General features: G+C 43.6%; 1 protein-coding gene across 1 annotated transcript in view; it reads left to right on the top strand.

Moving 5' to 3' along the window:
* Positions 1-14,700, top strand: part of SCD5 (stearoyl-CoA desaturase 5) — a 171,876-nt gene that overhangs the window by 137,505 nt on the left and 19,671 nt on the right.

The raw sequence follows: 14,700 nt of genomic DNA, 5'->3' as shown, positions 1-14,700 counted from the left end.
TCCACATGTAAGTGATACTGTCTGGTATTTGTCTTTCTCTTTCTGACTTGCTTCATTAGCGTGGTAATCTCTAGCTGCATCCATGTTGCTGCAAATAGCATTATTTTTCTACTTTCTTATGGCTGAATGTGAAATGTATATATGTACCACATCTTCTTAATCCAGTCACCTGTCGATGGACATTGGTTTCCATGTCTTGGCTATAGTGAATAGTGCTGCTGTGAACATAGGGATGCAAGTATCTTTTTGAATTATTGTCTGGATATATGCCTAGCAGTGGGATTCCTGAATCATATGGTAATTCTATTTTTAGTTTTTTTCTGAGGAACCTCCATACTGTTTTCCACAGTGGCTGCATCAATTTACATTCCCACCAACTGTATAGGAGGGTTCCCTTTCTTCCACGCCCTCTCCAGCATTTGTTAGACTTTAATGATGGCTGTTCTGACCAGCATGAGGTAGTATCTCATTGTAGTTTTGATTTGCATTTCTCTAATAATTTAAGATTGCAGCCATGAAATTAAAAGACGCTTACTCCTTGGAAGAAAAGTTATGACCAACTTAGATAGCATATTCAAAAGCAGACACATCACTTTGCTAACAAAGTTCCGTCTAGTCAAGGCTATGGTTTTTCCAGTGGTCATGTATGGATGTGAGAGTTGGACTGTGAAGAAAGGTGAGTGCTGAAGAATTGATGCTTTTGAACTGTGGTGTTGGAGAAGACTCTTGAGAGTCTCTTGGACTGCAAGGAGATCCAACCAGTCCATTCTAAAGGAGGTCAGTTCTGGGTGTTCAATGGAAGGACTGATGCTAAAGCTGAAACTCCCAATACTTTGACCACCTCATGCGAAGAGTTGATTCATTGGAAAAGACCCTGATGCTGGGAGGGATTGGGGGCAGGAGGAGAAGGGGATGACAGAAGATGAGATGGCTGGATGGCATCACCAACTCAATGGACATGGGTTTGGGTGAACCCTGGGAGTTAGTAATAGGGAGGCCTGGCATGCTGCAATTCATGGGATCACAGAATCAGACACGACTGAGCGACTGAACTGAACTGAACTGAATAATTTAAGATGTTGAGCATCTTTTCATGTGCCTGTTGGCCGTCTGTGTTTCTTCTTTTGGAGAAATGTCTCTTTATGTCTTCTGCCCATTTTTCAGTTGGGTTGTTTTTGTTGTTGTTGAGTTGTATGAATTGTTTGTATATTATTTCATTAATTTTTGAAAATTCTTGGTCATTATATCTTCAGATTATTTTTGACCTTGTTTTCTATCTTTGTCTTTTTCTAGGACTCTAATTACACAGATGTCTTGCTGTTTCATGTTCCACAACTCTTGAAAGTGCTGTCCTGTTTAATTCACTCTTTTTATCTTTATATTTCAGTTTGAATAATTTCTGTTGACATATCTTCAAGTTCATGAATTCTTTTCTCAGCTATGCCCTAACAATACGCCCATCAAAGAAACTCATCTCTGATACTGGTTTTTATGTACAACATTTGCATTTGACACTTTTGTACTTTCTATCTCTTTGCTGAAATTTCCCGTCTGTTCATGTATATTGTCCATCTTTTCCACTAGATCCCTTTAACATGTTAACTATAGTTATCTTAAAGTGCCTATCTGATTGATACAACATCTGGGTCATCCTTGAGTCCGGTTCTATTTATTACTTATGTCTTGATAATTTTTTTCCTGTGCTTTTATGTGATTCATAATTTTTAATTATATGCTAGACATTGTGCCTGGAAGAACAGAGAGACTGAGGTAAATACCATTTCTTACTGAGAATGGGCATACTTATTCTTTCAATCCATCAATGTTGGAGGTGTGTGGCAGAGGGTGGAGGCTGAGTCAGTGAATCAAGAGGTGAGCTGGATTTGGGTTTCATTGTTGCTATGGTTACAGTTAGTGCACCACAGATTTCAATGGATGGTTGCTGTTACTGTGTGTGTGTGGATTGGAACCTGGGGTGCGAGAGGAGTTTTCTAAGCATTTATTCTTTACCCTCAGCTTTCAGCTGTCTCTGCACACCTGCACACAGAGTAGATCTCTCTCGTACTCTTGTCCTCTCCCGTTTCTCTGGGCACGGCTTGTTGTAGGGGTGATGGGGTTTCTTTGTTGTCCTGGCCTTGTATCAGTCTTAGGCAGGCCTGAACCTTGGGGTTAAGGCTTTCTAAGCATCCCTGCCTTTCTCTGCAGTGAGAGACCTGCTTTGGAGCAGTGCGTAAGCCAGTGGACAGAAGATTTTTGCTTCCACCCTTCGCTAAGCTGCAGAGGCTCTTTGCTTATGTCTGGGGGAGAGAGATTCCTACTCCTCCCTTAGAGAAAAGCAAGTTTTGCTTTTATTCTTCTCCCAGAAGCAATGGACTTCTGCCTGGTCCTAGAGGCCAGAGGGTTTTCTGCCCTCCCCACAGGAGCTTGAGATTTTTGCTTTGCAAGAAAGCAAATGAAAGAAGATGAAGCTATCTTGTCTTCCAGCAGCAGCTGCTTGTCTGTGTCACCTCCTGAATGTCTGTGAAGTGGAGGGGGCCTCGCACCAGTTTCCTCCTCTGCCTCTAACCTTTCTTATGAACACCCAGGGGAGGTGTAGCAAAGAGCTTGAGAGTAAGTGTGAGCTCCCTCTTGTCTGAGACTCTAAGCTATTCCACATCGACATTCTGACCCACCCTGAGCCTTTAAGTACGCGTTGAATGTTCAGCTAATTACATGGTGACCACCTCCTGTGCTTGTGCTCAGCCAAAAGTGAGGCAGTTCCTGGATGGACCTCTCCTTCTTTGAAATTCAGTTTACTTGGTTGCCTTGTGACCTCAACTCTCTGATGGGCTCAAGAAAAGTTATTATTTTGTAAATTACTCAGCTTTTTCTCATCATTCAGATGGAAACAACGTTCTCTTAGGACTTTCCACATTGTAAGTAGAAGCAGAACTCAGCATCCTACTTTATAATCTGCAGTTTTCTTTTTTTTTTTTTAATTTTAAAATCTTTAATTCTTACATGCGTTCCCAAACATGTGCAGTTTTCTTTTAACAGAATACTGTGAAGTCTTTCCAGTTTTAATTTTGTAATTTATTTTTTAAATTGGAGTATAATTGCTTTACAATGTTTTGTCAGTTTCTGCTGTACAACAGCATGAATCAACCATAGGTATACATGTGTCCCCTCCCTCCTGGGCCTCCCTCCCACCCCCATCCCACCACTCTAGGTCGTCAGAGAGCACCGAGTTGAGCTCCCCGTGCTATACAGCAGATTCCCATTAGCTATCGACTTCATACATGACAGTGCATTTATGTTAATGCTATTCTTTCCTTCATTCCACCCTCTTTCCCACCCTGTGTCCACAAATCTGGTCTCTACATCTGCACCTCTATTCCTGCCCAGCAAATAAGTTCATCAGTACCATTTTTCTAGATTCCATATATATGTGTTAGTATGTGATATTTGTTTTTCTCTTTCTGACTTACTTTGCCTTGTATTACAGATTCTAGGGTCATCCACATCACTACTGCTAAGCTAAGTCACTTCAGTCGTGTCCGACTCTGTGCGACCCCAGAGACGGTAGCCCACCAGGCTCCCCTGTCCCTGGGATTCTCCAGGCAAGAACACTGGAGTGGGTTGCCATTTCCTTCTCCAGTGCATGAAAGTGAAAGGTGAAAGTGAAGTCGCTCAGTTGTGTCCGACTCTTAGTGACCCCATGGACTGCAGCCTACCAGGCTCCTCCGTCCATAGGATTTCCCACATCACTGCAAATGACCCCAATTTTGTTTCTTTTTATGGCTGAGTAATATTCCATTGTGTATGTGTACCATATCTTCTTCATCATTCCTCTGTTGGTGGACGTTTAGGTTGCTTGCATGTCCTGGCTGTTGTAAACAGTGCTGTGATGAACATTGGGGTAGTCTTTCCAGTTGTAATCCCTGCTTAGTATCTCATTGTGAAGGTGTATTGTAATTATTTCCAATGAATAATGAGGGATTCCCACCCCTTTAAATTCCCACCATGCTCCACAGCTAGAGAACAAATCCCGTGCTCCACAACCAGAGAACTAAGCCCATGCGCCACAGCTAGAGAACTAAGTCCATGCTCCACAACTAAAGAACTAAGTCCATGCTCCACAACCAGAGAACTGAGCCCGTGCTCCACAACCAAAGAACTAAGCCCATGCTCCACAACCAGAGAACTGAGCCCGTGCTCCACAACCAGAGAACTAAGCCCATGCGCCACAACCAGAGAACTAAGCCCATGGGCCACAACCAGAGAACTGAGCCCATGCTCCACAACCAGAGAACTAAGCCTGTGCACCACAGCCAGAGAACTAAGCCCATGGGCCACAACCAGAGAACTAAGCCCGTGCTCCACAACCAGAGAACTGAGCCCGTGTGCCACAACCAGAGAACTGAGTCCATGCTCCGCAGCTAGAGAACTAAACCGGTAACCCACAGCGAGAGAAGTCTGCATGGCACAGCCAAGACCCAGCAGAGCCAAAAAGTAAATAAACTATAAATGCAAGAATTTCATTTTGTTTTTTTTTTTTCAAAAAAGAGAGACTGTCTCCTCATCTCTCTTCCTTTCTGTTTGCTGTTAAAGAGAGATATCTGAGAAAGTGAGGTGACAATGCCTACTTTTTCTTTAATGGTTTTATTTATTTGTGGGCGTGTGGGATCCCCGTTGCTGCCTGGGCTTTGCTCTAGCTGTGGCGAGCAGGGGCTACTCTCTGGTTGTGGAGCACAGGCTTCTCACTGTGGTGGCTTCTCTTGTTGCGGAGCATGGGCTTTGTGCCCACAGACTGCAGGAGCTGCAGCTCCCGGGTCCTGGAGCACAGGCTCAGTAGTGGCGGCATGGGCTTAGCTGCTCTGTGCCGTGTGGGATCTTCCTGGGATGGAACTCGCATCTCCTGCATTGGAAAGTAAGGATCCTTTACCACTGAGACACCAGGAAAGCCCTCAGGAATATTTTAGATTCTAGTTTTCCATACTCGTATCTGGTGAGAGAGGCCAGGATGAAGAGGCCTGGGAGCTGGGAGTCTTCAGCCACAGTTCTGGCTCTGCCATCAAAAGCTCTGGGGCCTCTGGAGAGCGCCTGCTGCTTCCTCAGTCATGTCCAACTCTTTGCGAGCCCATGGACTGGAGCCCCCCAGGCTCCTCTTGTCCATGGAATTTCCCAGGCAAGACTGCTGGAGTTGGTTACCATTTCCTTCTCCAAAGCCTACTTTTTTTTTTTTTTAATCTAGAATCCTGCCTATCATGGGACAAGAAGGTAGAACAGTCACAAGTGAGTCTGATGTCTAGATAGGCAAATTCACCCATGGAGTGTTACATGTGTCTTGTCCATCCTCCCTTCAGTGGTCTGAGCTGGGCTATGTTTACACAGGTAGAGTCATTTTAGTGCTGTTTTTCTTCATGCAAGATTCTCTTCTGTTCCAGCTCCTCTCCACATCTATCCGGAGAGAACTACTAAGCTAGAAAGAAGATGTTTAAACAGGCATCTGAAACCGCCAGTGCATACATTTAAAGAAATAGACTAGTTAACCAGAAACAGATCCATTACTTATCATATGGGGCTTCCCTGGTGGCTCAGACGGTAAAGTGTCTATACAACCATAATTCTTGCTGTGAAATGATTTGCAAAGTTTATGTCATTGTGACAGCTGTTTTGTGAAAATTTTCAATGAGGCTGACTCTGTTTTTGAAACCGAAAGAGTATGATGCCTACGTATTTGTGAAATTCAAGTATGTTTCTCTCTCTTACTGATGCAGACTGCTGATTGGTAATGTATTATGGAGCTCCCTTGTCCATTGACAGTTGAAGTGAAAATATTGTCTTAAGTAATGAATTTATTGGTAGCTGTTCCATTACCCAAAATGAATGTTTAGATTACTCATGAGAGTCTGTCATGTCAGAGCTACCAGGGAGCTTTTCCTGTGACACAATTTATTCTAATTCCTAAGCCCCTGTCTCACCATGTTATAGCCTGTTAAATGTATCATGGAATGATTAGGTAGAGAGATATGAGGTTTTGTTATTAACACAATTTACACAGGAGCACTGCAGAAATGAAACCCCTGCTGAACAAACTTGGGTTGAACTCTCAGCTGTTTTCTCTGTTTTTATCAGTACAAAGGATGTCCAGAGGCAAATCAGGATTCTCAACCCTGAGCATGCACTATGAGGTGCTCTGTGAATTGCATCAAGGATGCATACTGAAAAGTAACCCTCATGGCTTCATCATGGACTTCTTGAAACCACTCCAAACAAAGCGTCTCGATGCCCCCTCCCATGCCCCTTCTAACATCCCTGGAGGTATTTTGAAGGTCAGAAGAGAGACAGAATATGGGACTTGTGGCATTACATAATATAACATTGGTGGCGTATATATTACATGTATTGACAACATTATATACAACAACAGACGTGCATTCAGAAACCAAGCCATTTTTAAAACTATGTGAAGCATAGAGAGAATTATGATCTGTGTATTCATTCATTTAGTTGACCCAAAGAGGTAGTTTTGGAGAGGTTAAATACAGTCTTGGAATCAAAAGATCTGACTTTTACATTCTCTGAGATTCTGTTTCTTCCACACCCATAAAATGATGACAGTGATATCTACCTGACGAAGTTTTTGGGTGAGTAAATTAATTTATATGAAAATGTGGGGAACTATTCAGTAAACATTTGTGTAATTAATCACACATCCAGCACTCCATGAAAGCCATACTGTTTGTGAAGACCTTGGGGTTTTTTTTTTTCCTAGTATTCTAGTTATTTTGTTGTTTATTTATTTATTGGCTGCTCTGGGTCTTCATTGCTGTACGCAAGCTTTCTCTCGTTGGGGCGAGTTGGGGCTACTCTGTAATTACAGTGCATGGGCTTCTCATTGCGGTGGAGTGCAGGCTCTGGGCACGTGGGCTTCAGCATTTGCAGCACTTGGGCTCAGTAGCTGTGGCACGTGGGTGAACTGCCCCGCAGCAAGGGGATTCTTAACCACTGGACCATCAGGGAAGTCCAAAACCTTAGGTTTTAAAAGCCTGTTCATTTGCCCGGTTTTCATATAAATCCAAAGCGACTGAGGTTTTATATCTCCATAAATAAAAACATAAGTGGATCCTTCACCTTCAAAGCTTTAAAACCAGAGTACACTTCTCTTTCATGCATTGGATCCAACATTTCCCCCCAGATGTGAACCTCCCAGAGCTTGCTCGAACTCATGTCCATTGAGTTGGTGATGCCATCCAACCATTTCATCCTCTGTCATCCCCTTCTCCTCCTGCCTTCAGTCTTTCCCAGCATCAGGATCTTTCCCCCCCAGATGTGGGCCTTGTTTTTTGGGCTCCAAAATCACTGCGGATGGTGACTGCAGCCATGAAATTAAAAGATGCTTGCTCCTTGGAAAAAAAGCTATGACCAACTTAGAAAGTATATTAAAAAGCAGAGACATTACTTTGCCAACAAAGGTCCATTTAGTCAAAGCTGTAGTTTTTCCAGTGGTCATGTATGGATGTGAGAGTTGGGCTGTAAAGAAAGCTGAGTGCAGAAGAATTGATGCTTTTGAACTGTGGTATTGGAGAAGACTCTTAAGAGTCTCTTGGACTGCAAGGAGATCTAACCAGTCTGTCCTAAAGAAAATCAGTTCTGAATATGCATTGGAAGGACTGATGCTGAAGCTGAAACTCCAATACTTTGGCCACCTGATGCGAAAAGCCGACTCGTTGGAAAAGACCCTGATGCTGGGAAAAATTGAAGGCAGGAGGAGAAGGGGATAACAGAGGATGAGATGCTTGGATGGCATCACTGACTTGACGGATATGAGTTTGAGCAAACTCCAGGGGTTGGTGATGAACAGGGAGGCCTGGCGTGCTATAGTCCATGGGGTTGCAAAGATTTGGACACGACTGAACAACTGAACTGAACCGAACTGAACTGAACTGAAAAGAGACAGTCCTTGTTTTTATTTATCTTATCATTTAAGTAGAGAAGACTCTTCAGAGTACCTTGGACAACAAGGAGATCAAACCAGTCAATCTTAAAGGAAATCAACCCCAAATATTCATTAGAAGGACTGATGCTTAAGCTGAAGCTCTAATACTCTGGCCACCTGATGTGAAGAGCTGACATATTAGAAAAGATCCTGATGCTGGGAAAGCTTGAGGGCAGGAGGAGAAGGGGATGACAGTGGATGAGATGGTTGAATGGTATCAATGGTATTCAATAGACATGAGTTTGAGCAAACTTTGGGAGATAGTGAAGGACAGGGAAGCCTGGTGTACTGCAGTCCATGGGATCTCAAAGAGTTGGACAGGACTTGGTGACTGAACAACAAAATCATTTAATTGAGAAGACATTCATGAAATCGCCAGAGACCTCCAAGTCCACGTATGAAAGTAACACTGGTAGATGATTATATCATGAACTGAGAAAATCCACGATAAAGTAGGGAAGAAAGAACAGGGTTCTTTTGAAGTCTGCATGAGAATGATGGTTCTTTATGAGGTGAAGGCATTCTCCTGAATCTCTTTGTCCAGGAACAGAGTTGATTCCTTTGTCATACTGTCCTTCAGTAAATGTTCATAGTTTTCTAAATATAGATCTTGCGTGCTTCTTGTTTGGTTCATTCCTAGGCATGCTACAATTTTTGTTATTGTTAACAGCACCACTGAATTTGTATCCCAGGGACAGGGAGTGGATGCCCAGACCTTAACTTGTTGCCCTAGGTATCTCAGGTAAATGACAGGAACTGGTGAATTACTAGGAAATGGTGAGTTACCCGGACTTTTCACAAAACACCTCGGAGGCTCATACCTGTAGAGAATGTGGAGGTTGTTGCCGCAAGGGGTGCTGGCAGGAGGCGTGCGTGCATGCTCAGTCATTGCAGCCTCGTGGACTGTAGCCCACCAGACTCTTCTGTCCATCGGATTATCCCAGGCAAAATTACTAGAGTGGGTTGCCATTTGCTTCTCCAGGAGATCTTCCCAACCCAGGGATCGAAACTGAGTCTTTTGCATCTCATACATTGGCAGGCGGATTCTTTACCACTGAACCACCTGGGAAGCCCCTCTGGCTAGAGGCAGAGGGCACCAACCCAGAACCACCATCAAGACAGGTAGGGTAGCTACCCCAGCTTTCAGTTCAGCTCAGTTCAGTCGCTCAGTCGTGTCTGACTCTTTGCGACCCCATGAATCGCAGCACGCCAGGCCTCCCTGTTCATCACCATCTCCCGGAGTTCACTCAGACTCATGTCCATCGAGTCGGTGATGCCATCCAGCCATCTCATCCTCGGTCGTCCCCTTCTCCTCCTGCCCCCAATCCCTCCCAGCATCAGAGTCTTTTCCAATGAGTCAACTCATTGCACAAGGTGGCCAAAGTACTGGAGTTTCAGCTTTAGCATCATCAGAGGCTTTTCCAATGAGTCAACTCTTCTCATGAGGTGGCCAAAGTACTGGAATTTCAGCTTTAGCATCATTCCTTCCAAAGAAATCCCAGGGTTAATCTCCTTCAGAATGGACTGGTTGGATCTCCTTGCAGTCCAAGGGACTCTCAAGAGTCTTCTCCAGCTTTAGAAATTAAAAATTCACCCTCCTTCCCTCTTTGCTTTCTTTCAAGAGATGCTTTTGTGGATTCAGAGATTCTTAAAATGAGTGAGTGGAGACTTCCCTGGTGGTCCTGGGACTAAGACTCTGTGTTCCAAATGCAGGGGGCCCAGGCTCAATCCCTGGTCACGGAACTATATCTCACTTACCACAACTAAGACCTGTTGAAGCCAAATAATTAAGTATTAAAATAATAAAATAAATAAAGTAAAATAAAGCACAGGCTAATTCTCCCTTTGTGGGAAGTTCTAAGGGCTTACGGCAAGGATGTTCTAAGAGCCAAGTTCTCGTAGAATACGGAAATTACAAAGATTAAGAAAGATGAATTCCCAGTGATTAGAAAGACCCAGGAAATCACCATCAGCCGCTAGCTGAGGAAAGCCTTGTCAGAAATTGGCTTTGAACTGTCTCCCTGTCCAAGTCACTTATTTCTCCTCACACTGCCCATTTTCATATAAAACAATAACAAATCATTCACACGGATACAGAGACTCGTAGTGCTGGGATAATGTGGTTTGTCCAGACATGCTCACTGACGACTCAGATGAAGCAAGCTATCTCTTCTGACATTTGGCTTTCTCTCATAAACCTCCTCTTATCTTGCCTTTCCTTTCAAAGTAAAGAAAAACAATTCCTCAGATGTCCTAACTATCAAGAGATTTAGGCAAACCCCATATATGTCTTTTCTTCAAGATAAATTAATAGGCTTTCAAATTCTGCCCAACTAAGAATCTGTTTTTAGAGTAATGAAAACTTTCATTTACGGTCAGACGGCCAATGGTTGCTCTAATGGAGTGAGAAAGCGACACCTCATATGTGACTTCAATAATTCACACTTCAAGCCAAGAATGAAGTATTAGGAGTCTCAGAATCCCAGGTGGTGCCAAGGGAATTTCTGGATTCTGCAAGCCAAGTGTTATAGAGAAAGAGGACTAGAAAGACCTACTGGGAGTGCTCAGGCAGAGAGAGCACTTTTAAACCTGTGGTGGCTGTATTTCACATGCATAAAATTTTCCTCTGTGCCCTTGTATCTTTGCCCATTATTATCTGCCATTATAACCACCAGGAAACTAGAAGGGGGAAAAATAATCTAAGATTTAAACCCTTCAACTTTTGTATTGGAACTTTGGGTCCAAGTTGTATTAAAAAATAATTAGCTTGAGGCCTGAGGTCCTTCTCTTCCAGTTGCCACCAGCATCTAATGTCTCTCTCCTTTTCCATTATTTTTGATTTGATTTGATTTTTTTTTTCAGCCACAGCTTGAGGTATGCAGAACTTCGCAGATCAGGGGTCGAACCCGTGTCCCCTGCAGTAGGAATGCAGATTCTTAACCCCTGGACCACCAGGGAAGTGCAGCTCCTCCCTATGGGCTGACACTGCCTGGCACATCAGTAGGAACACATTTACTTCTAGGTGATTCCCCTCTGTTCTTCATTCTGAATGTTTTTTGCTCTTGAAAAAAACAAAACCCTTAAGCCCCATTGTCTTGTTTCATGCTTTCCTCTAATGTTAAAATGACAGCAATAACTTCCAGTTTTTATTTTTAAAATTATCTCTATAATTCTTTATTGTGTTCATTTCAGCGTTTTGAGTACCTACTATGCACCAGACTCATTCTCTGTGAATGTAATTCATATCTCTTTACACGGCGTGGGATCTGAAGCTCTGAAATGTTAACTGGGTGGCATTTTGATCTTAGCCAAAAGGCCAAGAAGCGATTCGGTAACATTTTGAAGAAGGCAAAGTTGGAATTTAGACAAACTCAATCCTCATCCAAAGCACATGTTCTTCCCAATAAACTCTGTTGTAATAATATCCACTGAGAATATTACTTCCTCCACTTCATCCTTTTCATGCTTACTTTGCTCATATGTTTTGTGTTTATTGCAGTTCTGAGTTATTTTGTGTTGTTGTTGTTGTTCAGTTGCCAAGTTGCAACCCCATGGACTGCAGCATGCCGGGCTTCCCTGTCCTTCGCCATCTCCCGGAGTTTGTTCAAACTCAGGTCCATTGAGTCAGTGAAGCCGTCCAGCCATCCCATCTGATACTTCGTGTGAGCCAGGCTTGTCTCCTGCCTAAGACCCTTCCGTGGCTTCCCCTCGGGAAAAGTTGCCACTGTCATCTCCGAGACCAGGTCTGCTTCCCTTCTCCCCGGAACTGCCCGCCTTGTGCTCTTCTCTCGAGTCATGCCATTCCCTTGCACTTTAGCCTGCTCTCTGACACTTTGCCTTCGATTCCTGCTTTTTCTCTGGCTTAGATTTATGCTACTCAAACTGCGGTTCTGGGGACCAGCAGCATCAGTATCACTTGGGAGCTTGTTAGAAAAGCAGAATTCCAGCCACACCCTCAGATCCCAGGTGATTAGGATGTGCTGTGATTCTTTGGGAAGCACAGACCTAGAACTGGAGGAGGGCACGGCAACCCACTCCGGTATTCTTGCCTGGAGAATCCCATGGACAGAGGAGCCTGGTGGGCTACAGTCCATGGGGTCGCACAGAGTAGGACACAAGTGAAGCAACTTAGCACATGCGCAGGACCTAGAATGTTCTTGTCTTGTCATGTTGCCTTGACAACTCTTATTCTTCACAACTTACCCTTGGAGAGCTGAGGTCAGTTTTCAAGGTCCCTCTGGGTGAGAGGTCCCCAAGCGTACAAGCTTTATATGTAGCATATAAGCTCTTGCCTTTTTGGAGGGGGGTGTCTGTGAGGTTCTCCTGTTTCTACGCACAGAGCTGTGTAAGGCAGCTTTTCTTCAGTCATCAAGCAAAACGGGATATTACAGCAGACTGACTGCAGGCACAGATATGTCAATCCAGCTGCCTCTGTTAAGCCAGACATTAAAGAGAGTAGCAATTATGTAAAATGAGGCCATTCTTCACACTGAAACTCTTTTTTTGTTTTGGAAGATAGTTATTTTTCATCAACATGTGTTATTTATGCTACCATGTAATAGGTTTATTGTTATTTTAATGAACTGATCAATTTAATATTCCTGTATGACATGAACAAACACATTTATTTACTTTATATGTAATCCTGTATTATTGATATATATTAACATTTAGTATTTATTCAATCAAGGAGATATTTTTATTTTAATTTCCCTTATAGTTAATGTTGGGCTTCCCAAGTGGCTCATTGGTAAAGAATCTGCCTGCCAAAAATGCAGGAGACGAAAGAGACGTGGGTTCCATCCCTCAGTCGGGAAGACGCCCTGGAGAAGGAAATGCCTACCTGGCAACTGGTTCTGGTGTTCTTGCCTGGCCCACTTGTATAGTTCTCTCATTAGATCATAAGCTCCTTGAGGACTATGACTATGACCAATTCATCTCTCTTATTTATTGAGACTAAAAAAAAATGCAGCATCCTCCCTGAATACTTTGGGGACTAAGGAGTATGTTTACCCTCCAGTTTATAGAGAGAGCCCTGGGCAGCCTACATCTGAGAACCGGCTTCAGGGGTGATGATTTGTGTATGGTGCTCTAACCCTCAGTTGCTAAAGTGAGTGACTCATGGACGTTACCACCAGCCCCGGGGGTACTCTGCTCCATGTTTCAGCTGCCTGGAGTCCCACCTCCCTCGGGAGGTAGGGGAGTTCCATGAGCAGCAGCACCCATTTGTGCCCGGCATCATCACACCAGCGGTCATCTTCCCCTGCGTCCATGGTTCTCTGACCCAGAAAGGTACAGGGAGAGAACTAGTACAGAAACATAGATGGTGCCGCAGGAGACTCATCTGGCCACGTATGCTGGGAACTGACTTTGGCCAACTCCAGTGTGAGAGGAGGAAGAAGCCCATGGGAATAGAATCCCACATCACACTAAATTCTACCGCTATGAGGGACAAAAACAGCCACGTACCACATCTGCAAGCTTCATGAATCCCTGATTCCTACCCTTTAAAAGTTTTTTTTAAATTTTGTATTGGAATGTAGCTGATTAACAATGTTGTAATAGTTTCAGGTGGACAGCAAAGGGACACACCCATACATATGCATGTATCCATTCTCCCTGCAAACTCCTCTCCCATCCAGGTTGCCACATAAGCAGAGTTCCCCGTGCTGTACACTAGGTCCTTGTTGGCTATCCATTTTAGATATAGCAGTGTTTAGAATTCCATCCCAAACTCCTGAACCATCCCTTTCCCCTATCCTTCCCCGCCGCACCCCCAGGGCAACTGTAAGTTCATTCTCTAAGTCTGTGGGTCTGTTTCTGTTTGCAAGTAAGTTCATTTGTATTTCTTTTTAGAGTCTGCGTAGAATGTATGTCATTTGCTATTTCCCCTCCTCTGTCTGGCTTGCTTCACTCAGCATGACAATCTCTAGACCCATCCATGTTGCTGCAAATGATTTTATTTCATTCTTTTTAAAAACCCTGCTTCCTGCCCTTTTGAATGCCACAAGCCCCTTGCATGGAAGCCAAGATGCAGTCATATCCTCTTCCTGTTGGAATCCAGCAACAGAATTCTGTCAGTGGCTGGGCACAGGGTGGAACAAAAGCTTAGGTGATACCACGCTGATCCTGCTGAGAGGTACCTACCTAGTATTTCTAGCTGACCCACGTGTTTGGACCACTCATTTATCAGTGAAAATTTATTTTCCTTATCCTAATTACAAACTCTTTAGGGCTGGTTGGAGATAACAGTAGTTGAACTCTATAACAGACCTCTGGTTTATGAACTATGAGAGTTTGTCAAATGCTAACTAATGAAGTGTGGGTTCCTAATGAGGGTACTTCAGATGTTAATGGACATCCCCTAGGGTGAAGAATAAAACGTGCGTGCACACGCGCACACACACACACACACACACACACACACACCCTGTCTCACACTGTTTATGCTGAAGTATCTTCAAGTAAATCACAGGCAGCATAACAATATCATTAAGTTCAAATACACACAGTATAGTGAAAACTAAATATGGTAGAGTCTCATTTATCTGAAATTCAGCTATGCCATCATTTCATTTAACTGGAATAAAGCCAAGAACCTGTGAATAAACAGAGAGAATTGTCACAGTAGATGCTCAGTACCAGATTCACCGTATTTCATGGAATCCTCTAACCTCCAAAATACATGTCCCCCCCTTTGCCTCCATAGAAAGAGATCT

Source organism: Ovis aries, chromosome 6 (genome assembly GCF_016772045.2).
Source record: "Ovis aries strain OAR_USU_Benz2616 breed Rambouillet chromosome 6, ARS-UI_Ramb_v3.0, whole genome shotgun sequence".
Classification (NCBI taxonomy): domain Eukaryota; kingdom Metazoa; phylum Chordata; class Mammalia; order Artiodactyla; family Bovidae; genus Ovis; species Ovis aries.
This window is presented reverse-complemented; position numbering and strand designations above follow the sequence as displayed.